The 25,422-nt window shown below is 41.3% G+C and overlaps 1 long non-coding RNA gene across 2 annotated transcripts; it reads left to right on the forward strand.

Moving 5' to 3' along the window:
• The first annotated feature begins 182 nt into the window (after positions 1–182).
• On the forward strand, positions 183–25,179 carry LOC124460972. Of its 2 annotated transcripts, none has more exons than XR_006954877.1 (3): positions 183–291; positions 350–568; positions 24,363–25,179. It is a non-coding gene; the product is annotated as an uncharacterized LOC124460972 (long non-coding RNA). The 2 variants fall into 2 exon arrangements; XR_006954878.1 differs by having other exon boundaries at positions 504–568; positions 24,363–25,175.
• Positions 25,180–25,422: the final 243 nt, after the last annotated feature.

Genomic DNA, 25,422 nt, shown 5'->3' on the forward strand with positions numbered 1-25,422 from the left:
ACTTTCAATATTTAGAGTGCTATTCTTATCAAAGATACCAAGTTTCAGCTCGATATCTGCGTTATTCGACTTTATGCCACTTATTTGGCAATTCAGCCCAGTGTGCCTTCTCAGGCGGCTCGATTGGTCTTTTTATCGATATTTTGCCAATGCAACACTAAAAATTTTTCATTTATGGAAAATATGTGCCATTTTAAGCAAAAATGTAAACAATGATTGGCAAAAATACAAATAAAAAGATACAACTACAACAAAACAAAACTGAAACAAAAATGAGTGAAATACCAAGAGGTGATTATTGCAAAAACTGTTTTAGTATTTACTCTGATCAATATTATTTTGTTTTGAGTCAACGCCATCGTGGATGAGAACAGAACGCAAACTGGGTGTTTGTGGTGGACCAAAGACACGTTATTCAAATTTTTTGTAGATTTTAAGTATTTAATGTTTTAATTGATGTATAAAATGTTAAATGTGAAATATTATACATGAATAATTTGCAGGTCGGATTTGCTTCGTTGGCTTTTATTAATCAGCAGATGTATTACTGCGATCTGGCTGCTCTGGGGTAAGAGTACACTGTATTTAAAATATTGTGCAATAAGCAACAAGACATTATAAGCACTGTGTTGTTCTTGGTGTGAATATTTATCCCTTTACCCACTCGACGAAATCTTGCTTTCAAATGACCAAAAGCATTTTCCACAACCCACCTAGCTTTTGAGAGATGGTAATTGAAAGTCTTTTGCTCTGCAGAGGCAGCGGTTAAGAATCGATATGGCTCCATAAGATTCCGCGAAAGCTTAAACGAGGAGACGCCAATTAAATGCACTTTAACACCGCACGGCTCTCTCGCCCTTTTTTCTAGCAACGGTGAAGTACTTATCATTGTTGCAAGACTAGAAATTTAAACAAAACATTCGAATGCAACGGCCTGGAGATCCGATGTTGACGTAGATAGATATCTAAAATTTGAAAATCATTGAAAATCGTCAACACAACTAGACATATCAAATATCACAGATAATCAACAAGCGCAAATAATAGAGTTGAGTACCATACCTTGTATAAAGATAACAGATATATCAATCTATTAAGGAGTGCATGTAGTTTATTAAGAACTTCAAGTCCTATGCAATCATAGATTTTTTTCAGATGTGAGGTAGTTCGGCCATATATTTATCTGAAAATTTAAACACTACGGCCCTTGTGAATTCATGAAGAATTTCCCTAACCGTGTTCGGTGCGATGCCAAACAACCTGCCTATTGCTCTATACTCTGCAGAGCATTCGAGGGTGTACAACGCATTTCGATTCTCTTGTGTCGTTTTTCGCAGCGTCTCCAGTCTGCCTACCAGCAAAGCTTTGCGAAAGTCGATTTTTCTATCCGGAAACTTTTTTTTAAAGGTTAAGGGGAATATCTTTCTCCCAAAATTTCAAATATTTTAATTGCTGCACTCACAGCCACAAGTAAAAATCATCATCCAACTCGGTTTGTCTTTGTTGTGTATCACCTTCAATTGCCACCAATAAGTTCTGCAGCAATTGATTACTAACACTAAAGCCAATTTGTTGGTGTTCATTATTATTTTTGTTATTTTTATTTTTTTTTTTATGACTTGATACGCAATTTCTAAATACGCGGCAGCTGTTCAGAGATGGTGAAAAATGCCAGTGGGAACCGCTGTTTCACATTCACCGTTTATTTCAATTCATTTCAAAATTTTTAGTCAAAAACTGCCTTTTCGAAGATAATTAAAACTGGATTTTAGCTGGCATAAGGGCAATAAATCTTACTAATTCATAAAATCGTTAATCATAGGTGAGATATTTAATCAAAAAGTGGACCGGTTGTCTGCACAGCTTTTTTAAGCACAACTAAGTTCTATCATCAGCAGACTTTGCTAAAGTAACGTAACTTACACTAAAAGTACTTGGGAATTCAAACTACATGAAACTAATAAATAATGGCAAAGCTTGCAGATTCCACCTTTTTTATGAGCATACCCTTGGGCGCCATCAGAATTAGTGCTAAGGGCTTCGTCTACCGTCACACCGTCACGCCAAAATATTTTTTGTATAGTATATTGTAGTATATAGCATGTGTAAAAGCAACATGTTTGTCTACATTTCGACCTTTATAAAGTTATTGAAAACTGGGTTTTAGTTGGTGTTCGGAAACCAACTGCCTAGTTAGACTGTTTAAGGCGATACCCCCTATTTGATTTATTGTTCAATATATGTGCAATTTGTATAAAATTACAACCGGTTAATTCAATGAGTTTCTTTTGCTTAAGCTTTTTCCCGATATCGATTACATATCGATACTAGCGAACTCGATAACAATGTCATGGTAGGATGACACTGCAATTCGATATTTATTTTACTGCACTAACAATGTGGAATACAATTCAAATTTCGTATATGCTAACAATAATAATGCACTTCGCTCAGAAACATACCGGCGCCCCCTGAACTATTAGTTCACCACATAGGGAGGGCATCTAACTTGGTAAGCTAGTTAGCTAGCAGTAGTTACAGTAACTACCCGAATTAGTCCATCGTCTCCAGGATGGACCGCAGAGACTTGTCCCAATATCCATTTGGTGGGTGGAAGATGAGGCTCCTTGAGCACCAGAAGAGTTCCAATACAAAGGTTATTTTCTTTCGATGACCATTTAGTTCGGTCTTGCAATGACGTGAGATATTCCTTATACCAGCGTTTCCAGAACCCCTGCACCAGGTGTGAGAGGGTCCAGAGAGCTGTCACCGTTTGCGCAGAGTGGTCTTGAGTTTAATACAGCTTCTATTTGCGCTAACACAGTAGACAACTCCTCAAAAGTCAGTGCTTTAGCGCCAATGACCCGACGGAGATGTAGTTTTACGGATCGCACTCCAGATTCCCATATGTCGCCAAAGTGTGGTGCAGACGGCAATATGAAATGCCATGTGAGGCCTTCACCCGCGACAAAACTAGCATGTTCATAAGCTTCATGTGATCGATGGCCAAACGTCTCATCTCGTCTAGCGCACGTCTGCTTCCGTGAAAGGTGGTACCACTGTCCGAATAGAGATCAGTTTGTCTCTCTTTAAATCAATTCTTGAACCATTTCTTCTTGCACTTTGAAGATTATTCCTATGTTCATCTGTACGATAGGCTCGACGATTTCTCGTTTCTAACCTAACCGTTTCATAGGCTGTCCTCTGTGCTCTTGTGTATGAGAAGCACGAATTAATGCCCTTCCTCGTTGAATACTAAAGCGGCGCTCTTCTCGTATAATTTCTCCTTGTTCATCGGATAATCTAGGACGTGGCATAATGATTGGATTGCTAATTGGTTTGGTTTGATAATATGGGTTACTAAACACTGCACAAAACACGATATTCGAATTTCTATTATGTTACTACACAAAACACAATATTTGAATTTTTCCTTTAGTTTTCACATTGTATATTACAGAGCACTACAATGACATTAAAACAACAAATGACTTTATTTAAATTGACTGTTAGAAAACGTTTGAATAGGGAAAAGAAATTGGCTGTTTTAAGGGTTTTCGACAATTATTTATTGTTTTTAAGATGTATTCTGCTATTCGAAGTTATAAGTGGTTGAACTAACACGACTTTCTTTTATATATATAGATGGGCTCACTGCTGCCAATGCCAAACGAACCACATAAATTCTTACAAATCTACTTTATGGGCGGCGAGGATTCCGGAAAAACACTTGCCAATCGCGTGAACGTTGTGATTGTAATAACCTTGATTTACTTAATGCTAGGCGCATCGTCAGCGATCTAGATGCTCTTTAGAACAAGCACAACGAGTTGTTGAAAATATTCAAATCACATATGCACCAATTACAAAGTAATAATTACACTATCGTCATTAATCCTGATAAAACACCAGCTGGAGAGCATTCGTAGATTCAATGCACCCGTTGTTGATTTGATAACACCATACGGACAATTATACGTAGCATGCTCTCGAGTGGGAAAACCATCCAGTTTTAGCTAAAGATGGACTAACAAAAAATATTGTTCACGCTATAGCATTATGATATTGATATTGTTTTAAGGGATAAATTATAATAATTTAATAATAATGTTTTGCCTAGCTATTTTTTATCTACACTAGAAATAAGTAGAAAATTATTTATATGGCAAAACAATGTTTGTCCTCAATGGACTCCTAAACCACTTAACCGATTATAATAAAATTCGCACACCATGTGCAGTTCGATCTAACTTTGGAGACAGGATAGTTTAAATCTCAAATTATAGTCGCAATTTTAATTTTTCAAAAGCGGGCACAGCGAAGCGTGGCAGGGTTTCTAGTACATATATATATGCAAGCAGAGTGTGTGAATGTCCATACACATGCATATACATACATACACATTTTTCCATACATAAAATATTACATATCGATATTCCACAAAAATTTTAAATTTTTTTCGCACACAAATGTATTTTTGCATCACCGAGAATAAAATCCCGCTACCCCTTGCAGCCTATATACATACATACGTGCATACATAAGTCCCGCTCAACTGCAGTATACCAGCACAGCTACAAGCTCATGTGCCAAAGACCGGCATATATACATATATCTATACATATACTCCGACATTTTACATATCCATACACATACATATATATACATATTTTTCCATACATAAAATTTTACATATTGATATTCATATCCATACATATATTCCAGAAAAATTTTTAATTTTTTTCGTACACAAATATATTTTTCCATCACCGCGAACAAAATCTCGCTACCCCTTGCAGCCTACATACATACATACACGTATGTACGTGCATACATAAGTCCCCGCTTAACTGCAGTATACCAGTACAGCTGCAAGCTCATGTGCCAAAGACCGGCACAAAGCAAACGACCAAAAGCAGCTGTGCTGTATACCCTAGGTTGGCAGGCACTTTGTGGGGTATATATGTTGAAGGGTCACGTTGAGGGAAAGGTCGAATAATATTTAATTATTAAAAATTTGTGTTCCGCGCTTTATTTTATTCTGATTCCAAACGTTCCAAGTCGTATCTTGGTTATTTTTAATATTGAATTCCCAAATTTGTTCAATTCCTTAGTTTTTCCACGCGTTCCAAGTCGATCCTTTGGAGTTAGATTTTAATTACAAAGTGTTTCCACGCGTTCAGAGTCATATCTTTGGTTATATTTTAAATCTAAAGTATTTCCACGCGTTCGAAGTCTTATCTTTGGTTATATAGTTGATTTTCGAGGTGTTCCAAGTGTCCCAAGTCGAATCTTTGGTGATATTTCAATTCCATAGTAATTCCACGCGTTCAAAGTCGTATCTTTGGTTATATATTCGAATTCCAAGGTGTTCCAAGTTTCCCAAGTCGTATCTTTGGGTTTTATATTACAATTCCAAGGTGTTCCAAGCCGTTCCTAGAGTTTTTTGGCAGTGTTCCCAAACGTACCAACTCGTTTTGTGGGTTTTTAATCTATTTTAAAGCGTTTTAAAGTTATATTTCAAATCTAAAGTATTTCCACGCGTTCGAAGTCTTATCTTTGGTTATATAGTTGATTTTCGAGGTGTTCCAAGTGTCCCAAGTCGAATCTTTGGTGATATTTCAATTCCATAGTAATTCCACGCGTTCAAAGTCGTATCTTTGGTTATATATTCGAATTCCAAGGTGTTCCAAGTTTCCCAAGTCGTATCTTTGGGTTTTATATTACAATTCCAAGGTGTTCCAAGCCGTTCCTAGAGTTTTTTGGCAGTGTTCCCAAACGTACCAACTCGTTTTGTGGGTTTTTAATCTATTTTAAAGCGTTTTACAGCCGTTCCTTGAGTGGTTTGGTAGTGTTCCAGGTGTTCCCAAACGTTGCAGTGTGTCTTTTTCACTAATTTTCAAGCCCTTCCAAACCAGCTCACTACTTTATAACCGCCATTCTGTGGGGTTATGAGCACGAGCCCACCAAAAGACGAGAAAGAGGCTGAGAACACGTCCGCACCATTAAGCACGACCTTTCAGCAAGCCACGTCTGAGCCACGACGAGTAAGCCAAAAAGAGGTCAAATCATTGGTACCACATCCACAGATTTTGGGAACCGCCCCAAGAGTAGCTCGGTCCGAAACCAAAAGGGTTTTAGTTGCATCCACCATGGCTTTGAAGAAGTTTGTCTCCATTAGCGATAAACTAATTCAGTTTGAAGTCGACACCCACGTCACTTCATTGTCCGAGGAATATGAGAGATGCGAGGCACTCCCAGATGGCGAAGACGATAGCTCTGAGGATTTAGCATGCACGGCTCGATTAAACGAGCTTATCCACGAAGGGTCTGCTCCTACTCCTCCGCACCGTCATGGGTCTACCTCTGCACCAGCAGAACGAGGCTGTCGATTGCCACCCATTGACACAGAGGTTTTTACGCGAGATAACTTAAAATGGCCGACGTTCCGTGACTTGTTAACAGCCATCTACATAAGCGATTCGCGAATGTCCCCCTGCAATGGCTATTTCAGTTCCCACATCGAAACCTCCGCGAAATCCGCTTCCAGCCACCCGAAAGGCTAATACATTTGAAGCCAAGCTGACCACCAAGCCAATATCCTGTGATCTCTGTATGAAGGAGAATCACCCGGTGCGTCGATGTCCCCGCCTCCTTCAGATGCCGGTGCCAGAGAAGGTGGCATACATAAAGAAAAAGTTCCTTTGTCTGAACTGTTTCGCAAGGGGGCATCATGTAAAAGATTTTCCGAATCAGCACAATTGCTTCACGTGCAAGGGGCGTCACAAGGATGCCCCACCGGAGAATAGTCCAACGCCGGTCCCAGCTCAGCCCAGTTCTCACAATATTGTCCGGACTTACTTTACCTCTCAGGCAAGGTCCTCACGAGATAAGTTGCTAGGTACAGCCATCGTGGACTTTTGGCACAAGGGCACTACTTATGCTTTACGGGCGCTATTAGACCCGGCTTCGGAAGCCAATTTCATATCCGAAGGAATGTTCCGGCTCATGAAGTTACCATTCCAAACTGTCAGGGCCGAGGTGACAGGCATTAACGGAAAGGTCAATAGAACCTTGAAGGTCTGTCACATAAGCATAAGGTCTGTCGCATGGACCTCCAGTCCAGATAGAGATAGAAGCTTTTGTCTTGTCCCAAGTTGCTGATGATTTGTAGTCATGTACGATAGCCCAAGCCACACTGGAAGGAATGCGCCATATTCCTCTAGCCGACCCCTCTTTTAGATTAAAGGCGAAGATCGATCTGCTTCTTGGTATTGATGTCATACCAGCGGTGACCCTTTCCGGCATCCAAACCGAAGTGTGCCGATCTTTAATGGCTCAAGAGACGAGATTCGGTTGGGTCATTTCAGGCCCGTTGCAAGGGGTCCCCGTTAGTTCGTGTGCCGCGTTCACCACGAGGGTCGCTGTAAGCAGAGAGGAGGCACTTGAAACTCTTCTCACAAGATTTTGGGAGGTGGAGGATCTACCGGTCAAACCGGTAGATTCTGATTCTGTTTGCGAGGTTAATTTCCAGAAGACCACAAGAAGAGATGTTTCGGGGAGATATACGGTCTCACTTCCGTTTCGAGATCCAACCAACATCAACCTTGGTCATTCCATACCAGGGGCATTGGCTCAGTTCCTAAAAAACGAAGGCCGGCTCCTAAAAAATATTCCGGCAAAAACTGAGTATGACGCCGTCATCCAAGAATATTTGGACTTGGGCCATATGCGTCAGGTGCCATTTGACGGCAGTAATATAAATTTTTATTCGTGCAGTTTTCAAGCCCTACAGCACCACAACAAAAGTACGAGCCGTCCGAGTACTTCAACAACTCGCAAGTGATTTACAAACCAAATTTCCTTTGGCTAGCGATATTATCAAGTTCTATATGTCTGTCGATGATGTCCTGGCAGGGGCTCACAATAAAGCAACGGCAATCGCAATGGTCAATGAACTTCAAGACGCTATTGGTTCAGCTGGCTTTCCTTTGCGTAAGTGGACATCGAATGTGAAGAGCTGGCTCAGTTGCATTCCAAAGTGTCATTTGCTGAATGCTGATTTCCTCGATTTCGAAAAGCCTAGCACACCAAAAACACTGGGAATCCGATGGAAAGCGACTACGGATGAGTTTTATTTTGTCATCTCACCCCAAGATATCAAGTCAGCTTATACTAAGCGAGAAGTCCCCGGGCAGATCGACAAGTTATTCGATCACGCTAGCTGGCTGGCTCCCTTTGTAATTCAAGCCAAGGTGTTTATGCAAGAGCTTTGGCTACAAGAGCTAGGGTGGGATGATCAATTGCCCAGTGAACTCCATCACAGGTGGCAGGATTTTACAAAGAGCTACTCCTTCCTTGACCAGATCCGAATTCCGCGGTGAGTTCTCCATGATCCAAATTGCGACATTCAATTCCATTGTTTTTGGGATGCGTCACAGCGGGCTTATGGTGCCGCAATTTACGTGCGCGTTAGCAATGACCAAGGCATATCATGCTGCCTTCTTGCAGCGAGATCTAGAGTAGCCTCAGTTAAAACGGTTTCATTGCCCCGCCTTGAATTATGCGGAGCCACACTTCTAGCTAAACTGACAACTGCAGTTCTTCCACAACTTCCAGTTGATAATGCTGGGACATTTTATTGGTCAGATTCCACCGTCGTACTGTCGTGGTTAAATAAGCCACCCTGCACATGGGCAACGTTTGTCGCAAATCGGGTAGCCAAAATTGTGACGGCAACAAATAGCGCCCCATGGAATCACGTCCGTTCAGAGGACAATCCAGCAGATCTCCCTAGCTACGGACTGAGTGCGAAGGAACTTGTACACAAGGATTTGTAGTGGCACGGCCCACCATGGCTACGGGAACAACAAGACTCCTGGCGGCGAGCGACACCACTCCCACTAGACACCACCTTGGAGAAGCGGGTAGTGAAGGTCCACGTCGCAAACGCTAAGCCAGCCAACGAGATACTGTCTCGTTTTTCCAATCTGGCACCTGCCTTACGAGTGGTAGCATATGTGGTCCGTTTCGGCAGAAAGTGTCGAAAACTTCCAAAAAGATTACTCCGGGGAGGTGAACTCTAACGACATCAATCTAGTACTCCAGGCGTTGATCCAAGTCACTCAGCGTGACTACTTCCCGACGGAACATCGGTGTCTACAGCAGAAGAAATCTCTGCCCACATCTGGCACCATTCTCAACTTGAATCCGTTCATTGACGCATCAGGTGTGATCCGAGCATGTGGGCGCGTGCAACAAGCAGCGGCCCTTAGTTACGATGAGCGTAACCCCATTCTGTTGCCAGTAGTAAGTCCATTGTCCAGGCTGTTGGTGCTTTTCACGCATCAGATCTCTCTCCATGGGGGCAGTCAACTGGTAGTCCGTCTCATCCGACAGAGAAACTGGATTCCAAGACTGCGGAATCTAGTCAAATCGGTGGTCAATTAATGCAAGGTCCGTGTGATTTACAAAAGAAGGCTGCAATCACAGCTAATGGGCACCCTTTCGTCCCAGCGAACTACTTTCGCACGTCCTTTCACGACCACCGGGATAGATTTCGCAAGTCCTTTCGACCTCAAGAGTTTCACCGGCCGCGCCTGTCGCGTATCAAAGGGATATGTGTGTGTCTTTGTTTATTTTTCCACCAAAGCCATTCACTTTGAGGCAACTTCGGATTTAAGTACTGAAACATTTCTGGCAGCATGCGCTCGCTTTGTATCGAGGCGAGGGTGTCCCCAGCAAGTGCAGTCCGATAACGGTAAAATCTTCGTAGGTGCATCAAGAGTGCTTGAAAAAGATTTCCTAAGGTCTACCCAGCAGAAAATCTTATCCCACTACAGCCATCAGAATCTGTCCTGGCATTTCATCCCTACCGGGCCACCACATATGAGAGGGTTGTGGGAGATTGGAGTTAAGAGTTTTAAAACTCTGTTCTACAAGGCCACCTCCAACCAAAAGTATACCTTTGAAGAGTTCTCTATGCTGCTGGCTAAGGTAAAGGCTTGTTTAAACTCCTATGTCTGAAGACCCCACCGATTCTTTAGCTTTGACCCGAGGCCATTTTCTAGTGGTTGGTCCAATGCTATCCGTGACGTAACCTGAAATCAAGGATCAGGTTCCGTCTATCAGTAACCGGTGGCCACGTTTGAAGGTTGTGAGTCAGCATATCTGACCCTATGGAAAGACGAGTATCTAAAGGAGCTACATAAGCGCAATAAGTGTGAAGTGTTGTGAAGCGCCCAGCCGCAAAGCTGATCTTTCTTCCTCCAGAAGAAGTGCTTGCGAACAAGTACTGCGCCAACTGCCTTGCCCACCAACACTCCGGAGGAAGCTGTTTGAGCGGTGATAGATGCCGAATATGTAAGGAGGACCACCACACGCCACTCCACTTCCACGAGGAGCCACGTCGACGCACTTCCTGCTCCGTCGTACGCCGAGTCACCCCCGAGTCCTCCAGACGAAGGGTGCACTAACGCCAGCCTCCGATCCTAAACTAACACTGGCCACACTGCTGCAGCACCGCAATCCACATCTGATGCCAACGGCGATAGTACGTCTCGAGACGGGAGGGAAAACCCTCGACGTGAAGGCCCTCGTGGACCTTTGTTCGGCGGTATCGTCGATGGCGACGTCACTGGCCACGGCCTTTAAATTGACAGCCGTCAATATTGGGGCGGAGAAAGCGGTGGCAGCAGTGATCCGGTCCCTGATCAGTGAAGGATGGCGATTGGAGGCGATCCTGAAGGTGGTCGATGGCTTTTGCTGCCGCACTCCAAGCTCTCCGGTGTACCTGGAAATCTCCAAGAAGTTCGAGGGCATCGTCCTGGCGGATGACCCATTCTACCGACCGTCGTCGGTGCCTTTGGTCCTGGGCCCGGACGTGATGACGGAGGTCATCCTAGAGGGGAGTCTACCCGGGGTTGGCGGGCGGCCAATTGCGATGCGCACAGTCTTTGGCTGGACCCTGTCCGGAGCGTGCCATTAGACTGCCTGGGTCTTGCACTCCTGCAAGGGGGGGAGAATGTTTATGCCCAACGGGCAACACAAGGGTTAAGGGAGGCGGGAGCTTTCACCTAACGCCGCTCTCCCGATGATGCCCATCGCTCACCCCACAAAAAGAACTCCCCAGACTTCGCTCCAAACGGGGCTTGATTTCCCTCTCTTAGTTTAAGCTACAGTTAGTTGAATTATACCTGTGACTGAAAAATATACAATTGAAAGAAAAGTCTCTGCGCGTCTCCAATTTTTTGAAGGAAGAAAAGGAAAAATTCATTTAGCTGCCCCAAACGACAAGGGAGTTCGACCGCCCTACACAAACATAAACAATCTCTTTTTGGTATCGACTTTAAGAAACTCCAGCTATTCGAACTCCATTTTCTCAACTTGAAATTTCCTTCATATAGTAAAGAAATTAGTTGATCTTTTAATTCCATAAGTTCGCCAACTGAGTTGCATCTATTTGGAATGTCATCCAAGTAGGCATCGCGCGCTGGCACTCAAGGCTTGGCTAGTGGATATTTCGCTTTGTCTATGGCCAATTGTTTCAAAACCCGTACGGCCAAGAAGGGTGAAGGCGCCAATCCGTAGGTGACAGTACGCAATCGATACGCTGCATAGTGTCCATTGTGAAACTGCGCCAGATGATCCGTTGATAGTTTGTATGATGGGGAGCAACCTCTATTTTGCGGAACATCTTTTCTATATCCAAACAGCAAATATAACGATGTTGTCTGAATCGAAGGCAGACACCAAATAGATCTCGTTGAATGGGAGGCCCAATGTGAACACGCTCATTGAGGTACACTCCGCTACTATCTTTTCCAGATCCATCAAACACCACTCGGCATTTCGTAGTGGTGGTTTCCGGTTTCAAGACGGCGTGATGCGGCAGATAGAAACAACCGTCGGGCTGTTCGTCGATCTGCTGTGTGTTGAGTAATTCCATATGACCGCTCTTCAGGTACTCGTCCATGAAAGCTATATACTCTCTCTTGAGACTTGGGTCGCGACTTAACCTGCGTTCTAGTGATTGCAACCGGCTAATAGCTTGTGGAAGGGTTTCGCCAATTGGTGGCATCGGGGCCTTGAATGGGTATTCTACTACATACGTGCCAGCTTGTGAACGGGAGTGGTGATCGAGTGTTGTTCAGTCGGATCAAATATCTCAAATATATGTCGATGTTTTCGATGGAATGCTATCTATCTCCATAAACGATTGCACCTGCGAATCGAGGTCCAGGTGAACATGAGGAGTGATTGCCAGTGGTTGGTTTTCACTATGTACTATATGTACCTGCAAGAGTCCAACCAAAAATTGTATTTAGTGCGATAGGAACGTTGTTACTAAATGATCTTTGCTCTTCAGTACAGAATTTCCAGAGATGATCTGATCCAAAAATCACATCTAACGCACCAACTGTTCCCGATATTGATTACATATCGATACTAGCGAACTCGATAACAATGTCATGGTAGTATGACACTGCAATTCGATATTTATTTTACTGCACTAACAATGTGGAATTCAATTCAAATTTCTTATATGCTAACAATAATAATGCATTTCGTTCAGAAACAGTTGGCTTTAAGTCAATAAATCTTAGTAATTTGTGAGATTTTTAATCAAAGGCAGCACAAAAGGTGACCAGATTGTCTCTATTTCAAGAACCACCAAGCTATATCATCAGCAGCTTTCACTAAAGAATCCAGTTGTGCAATAATTCCAGAACAAGTTCCTATCCACATTAAGTGCGAGATCTAGAGGTACGTCATTCGGTACCTCTTGAGGTTGGAAACTCAAAATAATGCTCAAACTGCTGGGTTCATAAAACAATTTGAAACAAAAAATATTAAAGAAGGTATCTACGGCTATGCCAAAGTTTATATACCCTTGCCGTCCTTGGCAATAATATTTGTACATGTTCAAAATTCTTTTCCTGCAACTCATTTCATCAATACACAAACACAACCTTCAAATTATTTCACTTTTTAATAAAATGTTTTCTTCTTCTTCCCATATACAGTTCATATAGCGTTGCGTCTGTGTGTGTATGCATGTGCTCTGTTGATTTAACCATGACGTAGTAGGCAGCAAACAGCGCTGCCGGCAGCGCTTGAGACGATTTATATTGACTGGAACTTTGGTTCTATATATCCCATCAGATTAAAATTTTGAAATTTCGTGATCTGATGTCTTATATCCATAATTATCATATTAGTAAATTTCATAGAGATACTCCAATATTCCCATCTATGTTTCTTCTATAACTATATGATATAGTTGACCGGGCTATAAGTAGCTCAAATATCAAGTTTCATCCCGATAGCTCTTAAGATGGCGGCGTGAAATTGATGTGCACAAACGGTCGGACGGACAGACGGACATGACTATATCGACTCAGCTTCTCATGCTGATCAAGAATATATATACTCTATGGGGTCGGAATCTTTTCCTTCTGTGCGTTACAAACATCTGACCAATTTTATAATACCCTTTGCAAGGGTATAGAAAAAAAGACATGTCAAAATTGGTTGACTGTTTCACCCTATTCGATGTCCTGCGAATCGAACTGCATCATTAGTTTTTAAGTTATCACGATGGCTTCATACAAAATTTTTTGCGGAAGTTTTTCATCAAAGTTGCCATTTTTTCGAAAAGGGTCTTTTTTTCATTTGCTTGTAACTTTTAAAAAGGTAAAATATTCACTTTTTAGAAACTTTCTTTAGCTAAGTTTCTTAGAATTGAAAGGGCTACAAATGTTCGTCCGTTCCCGAACTTTGGTACAAAATATAAAAAAAATCGAATCTTGACCCAATTTTTTATACGTTTTCTTTCTTGCATTTTGCTAATATTGAAAATTTTCCATTCGAGTCTGGATCATAATATGAGAATTTATTATGGTCAATGGTAGCAAAAGAGACACCAGACCTATCTAATTTACAATTTATAATATAACCATTTAATCACCTTGAATTTTTATACCCTTGCAAAAAGGGTATATTAATTTTGGTCAGAAGTGTGCAACGCATAGAAGGAAGCATCTCCGACCATATAAAGTATATATATTCTTGATCAGCACGACGAGACGAGTTTAAATAGCTGTTGGTGTTTAGATTATATAAAATAAGCTAACATTAAGCCAATTATAATATAGAACGAATGGAAATGTATGTCAATGTTAAGTATGTAACCCGATTATAGATATCGATGGCTCATCAGTCATAAGTAGATCTGATATGGTCAGCAGTAAACAATAAAGACCTAGTTAATCAATAAAAACGTACTTTGCTGACCTAACACTATGCACTGGTGAGCTCGCTATTTTGTACTATAAAAGAAATGCATTATTCTTAGTAAGATCAGATACCAATTGTAGCTACATCGGGTGTGCATCGCTGTGTCTTTGGCCCCCATCTCTACCTTTGTAATCTCACTCCGAGGTCCACCCAATTTATGTGTTGGTTGCGACAACCTTTAGTCACTGGTTTATGTGCTAGTGCCTAGATATATATATAAATAAATAAACATTTAATAACTTCAAGAAACACTAACGTCTTTCATTGAACATTTTGGTGACCCCGACATTGGCGGCTCCAAGTTAAAAGAATAACAGACTTGGTGAAACCGTCATCAAGCGAGAACATTTGGTCAACTCAGGCGACCAATCTCTCAACAAAAAGGAAACTGGTCAACTAGGCGACTACTTTCTTTGCACGCTTTGGACACGACAATCCTAAGCGAGGGCACAAATTGATGAACATCTCACATCAATCTGGGGTCCCGACTAAAAACATCGCAATAGATTAACTTGGCAATCATTGCGTAGCCACCTTGGCGAATAAAAAAGATTTATTGGAAAACTAGGAGTTGGTTTTCCGCAACGGGGTAGCAGTGCATACCCATTGAATAAAAGTTGATCAACTAGGCGATCACTTTATAAAAAACATTTAACAACGATTTGTGTCAACGAGGCGACCAAATCATAAAAAGTTATTTTTATATAAAAAATAAAGTTTGATCAACTCAACTCTGTTGCATTCCCTGGCGTCAGCAATATCTGACCTAGTTAACTCGGTCAGTAACCCAGGTAGTACGCACGAGTATAGATTTTGGCATTGATCAGCAATTTTTTAAACAAAGAAAAGAAACACAAAAAATTGGTTTCACTGTCGTGGCAGTTATCAGTGTAAAATAATAGGTATATTGGAAATAAAAATAAAAAATAAATAAAAATAAAACTATTGTTAAAACACTAATCAAAAGGCAACTTCGATTTATTTCTTATTCTTATTTGTGCTACACTTGACCAATTTTAGGAACGAGTCGGAGCGTTCCCTGTCTTTGACAAAATAAATAAACTCCCATCGGGTCAAGTACTAGTACAGATAAGCAATTACATAAGAATATAAAAGAACATGGAGGAGTTTTATAAACAGCAGACAGAACGAGGAGAGGCAATCCAGGCCTTTATTCGGAATACCAAAAAAGATTCTTTCGCCAGGAAAACGAAGCCATCTTATTTCGAGGAGAAACTTGAGCTCCTGGAATACATGTGGGAGAACTTCGAGAAAAGTCATCAGGAGTTGATGGACAAATTAAATAACGTGCCAACTGAAGATGACTACTTTGTAACGGACTATTTCAGCAAAATGAAGACGGTTGTATCTAATATAGTGGAAGATTGGAAGGACCATTTGGCAAAAATAAAGCTAGAGAGGCAAGCTCGCCAACGAGAGGAAGAGCGAGTCATGATCAAACCACTGGTTCGTAAGCAAAGTGCTCTGCTGGAGTCATTGTCCAGGACATTAAGACAAATTGTGCCTGAAGATAAAATGACTTACAAATCGGTAGTCGACAAATTATGGATACAAATTGAAGAAATCCATTATGAGATTCATCGGCTAGCTGAAAATCCAGCCGAAGCCGGATACAATATAGCTACGTTTGTGGCCGCAGAAAATACAATGCTGAAATTCTGTGTGGCACCAGCAGAAAATGTAGTGATACAATCACCACCTGTATTGCAATCGATACAATCATTGCAACTACCCAAAATTCCCATTCCAAAATTTGATGGGGATTATCTGAAATGGCAACAATTTCATGACATCTATAAAAAGGTGGTTCATGAGTCAAATGCATCCACGATAGAGAAAATGTGGTACTTAAAATCAAACCTTTCTGGAGAAGCAGAAAGATTGATACGGCACCTGGAATTAACAGAAGCCAATTACAACACTGCTTGGTCAGTGTTGCAGGAACGTTTTAATAACAAACGAGTTCTAGTAACAGCCATACTGGCAAAGCTGTTTGATCACCCAAATGTGGGAAATGACGCAGCTTCTATAAAGAATTTGCATGATAACATTTTTGAATCATTGCAAGCCTTAAAAAATGTAGGCGTCAATTTGGAATCGTCAGATGCTGTCATAATGTTTCATATGACAAGAAAATTGGATAGATTCAACCACGCACTATATGAGCAATCTCTTTCCAACACAAGGGATCTGCAGGAAGTAAAGGACTTTCTATCCTTCTTGGAACAGCGCTTCCTAACATTAGAGGCGATTGGGAAACCAAGAAACGAAAATCGCAGCATTGAAAAACCAAGTCCAAGGAAGACATGCGCAACAGCATCTGGGACAAACAGTACCCTGTGTGCTTTCTGCGAAAGAGCAAAGCACAAACTCTTCCAATGTGAAAAGTTCAAAATCAAATCCGCAGCAGAGCGGCTTAATTGGGTGCAGAGACACAAATTGTGTGTCAATTGCTTCAAGCCGGACCATATGGCAAAAAATTGCTCTTGGAGGGGATGCTTTAAATGCGATAAAAAACATAACACAATGTTGCATTTAGAAACAGGCAACCAAATTGCTACATCTGCTTCTGCAGCTTCTGCGTATGGAATTGGCAGAAAATACACCCTGTTGGCAACGGCCAAGGTAGTGGTAAAAGGGATCAATGAAAGGAAAGGAGAATTTCGAGCACTCCTGGATAGCGGCTCTCAAGTAAATCTCGTCTCAGAGAGACTGGTAAAGAAGTTATCGTTAAAAATTAGCGAGACTCATGTGCATATAAATGGAGTGGGTGGTCAACCACAGATAAGCAAGGCGCGAGTAAGCTTGGTTGTAAGGTCAAGATACAACAAGTTCGCAATGCTAGTTGAGGCATTTGTATTGCCACACATAATAGGTGACCAACCCACAGAACAAATAACGCAGAAAGTCACATTACCAGACAACATTCAATTAGCGGACCCAACATTTGATAAACCCGGAAAAATTGATATGCTGTTGGGAGCTGATGATCACTATGCTATACTGCTACCAGAAAGGAGACGGGGCAATCGAAACCGTCCAACATTACAAAACTCAGAGTTTGGATGGATTGTTGCTGGCAGAATTAATATGTCAACGTCAGCTTCAATCACATGTATGGTAGGCATGACGAATCCAGAGGAATCACTGGAAAGATTCTGGCAGCTAGACACACTAGAGCCAATAAAAAGGTACAGGAGTCCGGAGGAAGAGTATTGTGAAAAATTCTTCCTCGATAACCTACACACGGCGGCGGACAATCGACTAATTGTAAAGCTTCCATTTGCTGAAGAGGCGTCATCTCTTGGAGAATCTCGGGAAGTAGCCATAAGAAGATTCATGTCATTAGAGAGGCGAATGAACCCTGACATAAAAAAGGAGTATGTAAAATTTATGTCAGAATATGAACAGCTTGGACATATGAAGCAAGTAATGGTAGAACAAATTCCCAAGAACCATTACTTTATACCGCATCATTGTGTACTAAAACCAGAAAGTACCACCACCAAGCTTAGAGTGGTATTTGATGCATCATGCAAAACGTCATCAGGAAAATCACTGAACGACATTTTATATCCTGGACCAGTTGTACAGAGTCAACTCTTCTCAATTCTTCTGCGGTTCAGGACCCACAAATATGTGTTTACGGCAGATATTGAAAAAATGTATCGTCAAGTTTGGATAAACCCTGCCGATCAATTCAATCAGATGATTGTGTGGAGAGAGGATCCAAGTCAAGAACTAAAGTTTTATCGTTTAAAAACGGTGACTTATGGAACCACGTCAGCCCCATATTTAGCGACGAAGTGTCTGGAATATTTGGCACTGAAAAACATTGAAAAATTGTCGTCTGGAGCATCAGCATTAAAAAATGACTTTTATGTTGATGATTGTCTCACAGGAGCAGACAGTTTACCAGAAGCCCTGCAAATAAGACAAGAGCTTCTAGAAATCTTGAAACCTAAGGGTTTCAACTTACGAAAATGGTGTTCAAATAGCAGTCAACTTCTAAAGGAAATTCCAAAGGAAGATACGATTGCCGACATCAATCTCGGTGACACACTGGAACAAACAAGTGTCAAAACATTGGGAATCATATGGGCACCCAAAGAAGACCAATTATGTGGAAAGGCTCAAAGACATACAAAAGGAATAACCAGACGAGTGGTGCTATCCGAAGTCGGTCAAATCTTTGATCCTCTAGGACTGTTCGCACCGGTAGTGGTAAGAGCGAAAATGTTTCTTCAACATGTTGCTACCGAACGAATTGAGATGGATGGTGACCTACCGCCGTATTTGGAGAAGCAATGGGAAGCTTATCGAGAGGATGTACAGGCACTAAACCACATGAAAATTCCAAGGCATATTTTTGATGGCAAGGTCCCCACTACAAAGGAATTGCATACATTTGTTGATGCATCAGAAAAGGCGTATGGTGCGGCAGTTTATGTCCGATCAACCTATAAAAATGGCCAAATTTCGGTCAGATTGTTGTGCGCCAAGTCGAGAGTGGCTCCCCTGGAAAAACAGACACTGCCCCGGCTGGAACTATGTGCAGCTGTACTTGGAGCTGAACTCACGGATAGAGTTCGACAGGATCTCCAATTCGGATCAGAAAGTGTGGAATCATTCCTCTGGTCAGATTCAACAGTAGTACTCTCGTGGATTAATTCACGGGCATCACATTTCCACACGTTTGTGGCTAATCGGTTGACAAAAATACACGCAGTATCACATCCAAGGCAATGGCGGCATGTGTCATCAGCGCTCAACGCAGCTGATGTTCTATCTCGAGGCATATCAGCAGCTCAGCTTAGCACACATACATTATGGTTGTATGGACCACTATTTCTGCATGGACCACAACGTGGCTGGCCAGCACCATTTAAGCCTACAGAGCACACGATGGATACCGCTGAGAAGAAAACCAAGGTATTCAGCATGGTGACTGCCACGGCAAACAACAAGAGTGAATGGATATATACGGTAAATCACAGAAATTCGTTTTACCGGCTACAGCGAATAGTGGCGTATGTGCTACGGTTTTGTCACAAGCAGAACAGGAAACCAACGGCTCAGTTAGAGTTGGAAGAGTTGGACCAAGCACGGAGAGTGATCATTAAGCAAATTCAAGAAACAGGATTTGCATATGAATTACGGCACTTAAAGAAACGACCTGATCAACCGCTAGATCGCAAAAGCACGGTGGCAACGTTGCCACTAATACTGGATGAAGATTCAATCATACGAGTAGCAACTAGGCTACAACAAGCACCAGTATCAACGGAAACAAGGAATCCATATCTCTTGCCGTATAATGATCCGGTGGTAAAAATGATGCTACGGAAACTTCATGAAGAAAATCTTCATTGTGGACATGAGGCACTACGCGGAATAGCTCGGCAACAGTACCACATCATTAAGGTGAAACCGATGGTCCGGAATGTGATCCAGGGCTGCGTAGTATGCACCAAGTACCGGCCGCAGTTCTTTAAACAAGTCATGGGTGACTTACCTGAGCATCGGGTATCTCAGAATAGACCCTTTCTCAATGCCGGAGTAGACTATTGTGGACCATTCTGGATCCACCATAAGGTTCGAGGAAAACGTCCCGACAAAGCCTACATTGCAGTATTTGTATGCTTTGCAACCAAGGCAGTACACTTGGAGTTGGTCGGAGACCTGTCCACCTCCTCATTTGTGGGCGCGCTTCAGCGCTTTATTGGGCGCAGAGGAAGATGCCAGACATTATACTGCGATAATGCAACAAACTTTGTTGGAGCAAACAACCAACTTAAGGAACTGACCGATACAATACACTCAGAAACGGCAGCAGGTAGTATCAAGGAATTTTGCAATCAAAAAGGAGTGCAATTTAAGTTCATACCACCACGGTCTCCACATTTCGGAGGATTATGGGAAGCTGCGGTAAAGTCCGCTAAGCATTTACTGTTGAAAAACGTATCGACAGCAAACTTAACGTTCGAACAACTGTCTACCATCATTGTCAATGTTGAAGCAGTGCTGAACTCTCGTCCGTTAACGCCAAACTCAGACGATCCCAACGACTTAACAGCTCTAACCCCAGGCCACCTATTGATCGGAGAACCATTAGTAGCCCAACCAGATGCAGAGCCAATAACACAGCGATCGATTCCAGAGCAATGGGAGTTAGTGCAACGGCTTAAGCATACATTCTGGACACAATGGTCTCAAGAGTACCTACAAGAACTGCAGGGTACATCCAAGTGGAAAAAACCATATAACAATGTCAAAGAAGGCATGATGGTAATTCTAAAGGAGGATAATGTGCCAATTTTGCAGTGGCCAATTGGACGAATTGTTAAACTATATCCAGGCCTGGATGGATACGTCCGCGTGGTAGACGTTAAAACAGCCAGAGGCACCTACAAGCGGGCTATCCATAAATTGGCCCCCTTGCTTAGAGAGACGGCGACAAAACGTAAAATCGAGGCAGATGACACAGAATCGAATTCCCAAAAAGACCCTGGTATCGAGGACAACGCAGAACCAAAAACAAAAAGACGCTTATCGATCGGTCTGCCACCGTTGGCAATGACGATCTGCCTAATGCTGTTATTATTGCCTATAGCATTTGCTCAAAGAACTAATATAACTCGATTCAACCCCAAACCAGGCATATACTATGAAAGTATTGGCACAGGAAGGATGGCAACGTCTGACTGGACTATTGTGGCATTCTACGATCTCGAACCATATTGGGCCGACCTGAAGACATTTTCAGACGGAGTAGTAAAGGTTGGAGAAATATGCGTGTTAATGAAGGTTCCAGAGGCATGCACCGCAATGCAGAGGCACTTCGAGCATGTCAACTCAGAGCTACGGACAGGAAATGATCTCCTTCACATAGAACGCCAACGACGATCGCCCTTAGATATAATTGGGAACATTGCGAACGGCTTATTTGGTGTGCTGGACTCAAAGTATGCAACAGAGATGTCAGGCACCATACGAAAGGTTAAATCAAATGAAGATTACTTATTGAACTTGCTGCAAAATCAGACATCTGTAATTGATTCAACGATAAATATCATTAAGATGAAGCCACAATTGAAAATCAGATGAAACTAATGGAACAACAAATGAACGACATGACCAAGGTCCAGGACAATGCAGTAAAGGCATTGCAATGGTATATCACGCTAACTACTCAGATGACAGTTATTGCAGGGAATTTGCAACGAATTCAAACCGAAATTTCCCGAGTATTTACAGATGCCCATCATAGCAAAATAAGCCCGTTACTACTATCACCAGGCCAGCTTCGGGAACATCTGAACCAACTGAAGAGACATCTTCCGTTTGGTTTGGATTTGCCAGTTCCAGATAACGACGTCTTGCAATTATATGGCTTAATGAAGGCACAAGGCACAATCGCAAACAATCATGTGATATTTAAGGTCACATTTCCATTAGTGGCAACGCAGGCAGTGCAACTGTATAACCTGGTACCCATTCCAGCAATTGGAACTCATGGGATTGTAATCATGAACATTAAAATTCCCATCATTGCTGTCAACAAGGAACAGAATCAATACATTGGGCTCTCAAGAGCCGATTTGGAACAATGCCATCAGCTCAACAACGAGCAATATATTTGTTTTGATAAACAAACGACGTTTTCGGGTAATAGCAACTGTGAGTTCCAGCTATTCAAAAACACAAAATCATCAACTTGCCAAATACAACACACAAACAGATCATTCGTGTGGTACGACATGTATCACAAAAATCAGTGGATTTTTGCCACCACTAGACCAATTGAACTCGCAGTGACCTGTGACGATAATATACAAGATGTCACTATTAAGAAGACTGGATTGTTAACTCTAGACCCGACGTGTACAGCTAGGAGTTCTGCTATACGAATAACAGGTCACCGTATAACTACGACAGACACAATGAAATTGTCATATGTCCGATTTGGCAACTTCAGCATTGGCCCAACAAAAGTAGCGCCAACAACAACACAATTCACAAAGATGCAGCTAAGCTACGACGAACTAAGCAACATTCAAGGAAAACTGGAAACTAAGCAAAACTGGAAATTGCCAGAAGACCCCAGCCAGCCGGCTCACCATGTTATAGTCTCCTACGTAGCGCTAACAATACCATTGGTTCTTGTGATGGTATATGGAATAAAAAGATGCTCACAACCCCCAAGACACAATGGTCCAGAGCAGACAACCGTGAGGATCGTCAATCCCATACCGACTCCTGCTGCAGTAAGCCCAGCCCCCAGCAATTTTGCGGTCAACGTTGGATAACGTTGAACAGGTGTTCAACGGCCGGGAGTATGTTGGTGTTTAGATTATATAAAATAAGCTAACATTAAGCCAATTATAATATAGAACGAATGGAAATGTATGTCAATGTTAAGTATGTAACCCGATTATAGATATCGATGGCTCATCAGTCATAAGTAGATCTGATATGGTCAGCAGTAAACAATAAAGACCTAGTTAATCAATAAAAACGTACTTTGCTGACCTAACACTATGCACTGGTGAGCTCGCTATTTTGTACTATAAAAGAAATGCATTATTCTTAGTAAGATCAGATACCAATTGTAGCTACATCGGGTGTGCATCGCTGTGTCTTTGGCCCCCATCTCTACCTTTGTAATCTCACTCCGAGGTCCACCCAATTTATGTGTTGGTTGCGACAACCTTTAGTCACTGGTTTATGTGCTAGTGCCTAGATATATATATAAATAAATAAACATTTAATAACTTCAAGAAACACTAACGTCTTTCATTGAACAATAGCCATGTCCGTCCGTCCGTCCGTCTGGATCGACGCGAACTTCTCCTAGACCGTAAGAGCTAAAGAGCTGAAATTTTGCATGTAGATTTGTATATACTGCACAGTTTGTATATCACGGATTCAGCCGGATGTCCGTCCGTCCGTCCGTCTGGATCGACGCGAACTTCTCCTAGACCGTAAGAGCTAAAGAGCTGAAATTTTGCATGTAGATTTGTATATACTGCACAGTTTGTATATCACGGATTCAGCCGGATCGGATCACTATATCATATAGCTCTCATACAAACGTCAAAGTCATGAACAGTGACTTTTCTCAATACCTTCGTTATTTTTTATGCTATTGTGTGAAATTATATTTATGAATTTATTAAACTAACAAACGACTGTGTCAAATTTGATCAAGATTGGGTGACTATATCATATAGCTCCCATAGGACCGAGCGGTCGAAAACAGTGACTTTGGTCAATAACTTCGTTACTTTTTAAGCAATTGCCATAAAAATTATATTTCTCAGTTTAGCATAACTATTAATGGCTGTGCTAAATTTGATTAAGATCGTTCGACTATATCATATAGCTCCCATTAGAACAATCGGTGGTGAACAGTGATCAATATCTTCGTTATTTCCTAACCCGTTTTTTCGCAAACATTAGATCTTTTATACAAAAAAACTTGCAAGGGTATACAAACTTTGACGCGGTCAAAGTTAGCCCCGGCCCTCTGATTTTTGGATAAGTTAACAAAATTAAACTAACTGTATTTGTTTAGTTTTTGAAAATTGATTATACAGTCGGTATAATAACTGCATATTATTTATTTGACAACAATGCTTGCTTAATCGAGATGTTTTTTTCCTAACCCGTTTTTTCGCAAACATTAGATCTTTTATACAAAAAAACTTGCAAGGGTATACAAACTTTGACGCGGTCAAAGTTAGCCCCGGCCCTCTGATTTTTGGATAAGTTAACAAAATTAAACTAACTGTATTTGTTTAGTTTTTGAAAATTGATTATACAGTCGGTATAATAACTGCATATTATTTATTTGACAACAATGCTTGCTTAATCGAGATGTTTTTCACAACATCAACGCTAAGGGGAAAAATAAGGATGACCCGAATCTGTTGTTATTCATCCAAGGAAAATCTGTGGCACTTTTTTTGCACTTATTTTGGATGTCCTAGTAGAAGTAACAATTGGAAAGGAAGGATTTTAATAAAAATTTTGAATTCCAGATTCACCTTCACAAATGGGGTCACTGCAGTCCTTAAACACGGATTCAAAAATTCGACAAACTTTCGTGCCTGATTACTCTGTACGTGCTACATCTGATGTTATTTATATAGCAATTAAACCTAGTTTGTACCTGACTGCTAAGAAAGCTACATGGTTGAGAAGAGCCGTTAATCTGGGACATTCTCAAATGAGACATTTGGCGAGGAAGTGGAACGTTGACTCCATTCAATAACCGAAGATGAAAAACCACGATTCCTAACAGCAAGTCAAAGTGCAAGACGCCTTTCTAAGCCGAATCGAAGTATAACATCGTCGCCGACTAACAATAGTATATCGTTTGCAGAAAAAAACACTGGCAGTCAAATTAATGGCGAACAAAAAATTGTTAATACAGAGCACACAGAAAATGCCTCTATAAGTAGTTTGTTTACTTCTAAAGTTGGAGGTGATTTTCAAAGTGAAGAGCACGATGACAAGAACAACCCAGCATCTGTGCCGCTTCTATCCCAACCAAATCATAAAATAGAGACCCGGCAAAATTAGCATCAATAACGATACCGTACTAATGTTAAGAAATTCTTGCAGAAACTTAAATTCTTCGTTTCTATTGCATCACTATATTGCCATGTTTAAACCAGCTTATATTCTTGTTATTTAAATACTATTCGTTTGATTTGTGTTATACGCATTTTTAATAGTATACATGCTGACATTATAAATACATTACCCCATGAAATGCGTACCTAAGACGAAAATGTAGCAGCGCTTCAAATATATTTCTCTAACACACTAAATCAGTTTTACGAGTAAAATTTTGTTTAAAAAAAACGACACAATTTTAAATAAACTCTCAAAAATGTTGAAAAATTACAATTACAATTACAATTTTATGGTCACTAACTTTTATCACTACCGAAGGCCTTGCAAGGGATTAATACTTCTTTTATACTTTATACAAAATTTCATATAGTTTTAAACTCAAAATTTGGAAATGCCACATTCCAGCTGTCATCCTGTAACCGCTGCAAAGGTATATGTCATGGTTACTAGTGGCTCACC

Source organism: Drosophila willistoni, unplaced genomic scaffold, assembly GCF_018902025.1.
Source record: "Drosophila willistoni isolate 14030-0811.24 unplaced genomic scaffold, UCI_dwil_1.1 Seg169, whole genome shotgun sequence".
NCBI lineage: Eukaryota > Metazoa > Arthropoda > Insecta > Diptera > Drosophilidae > Drosophila > Drosophila willistoni.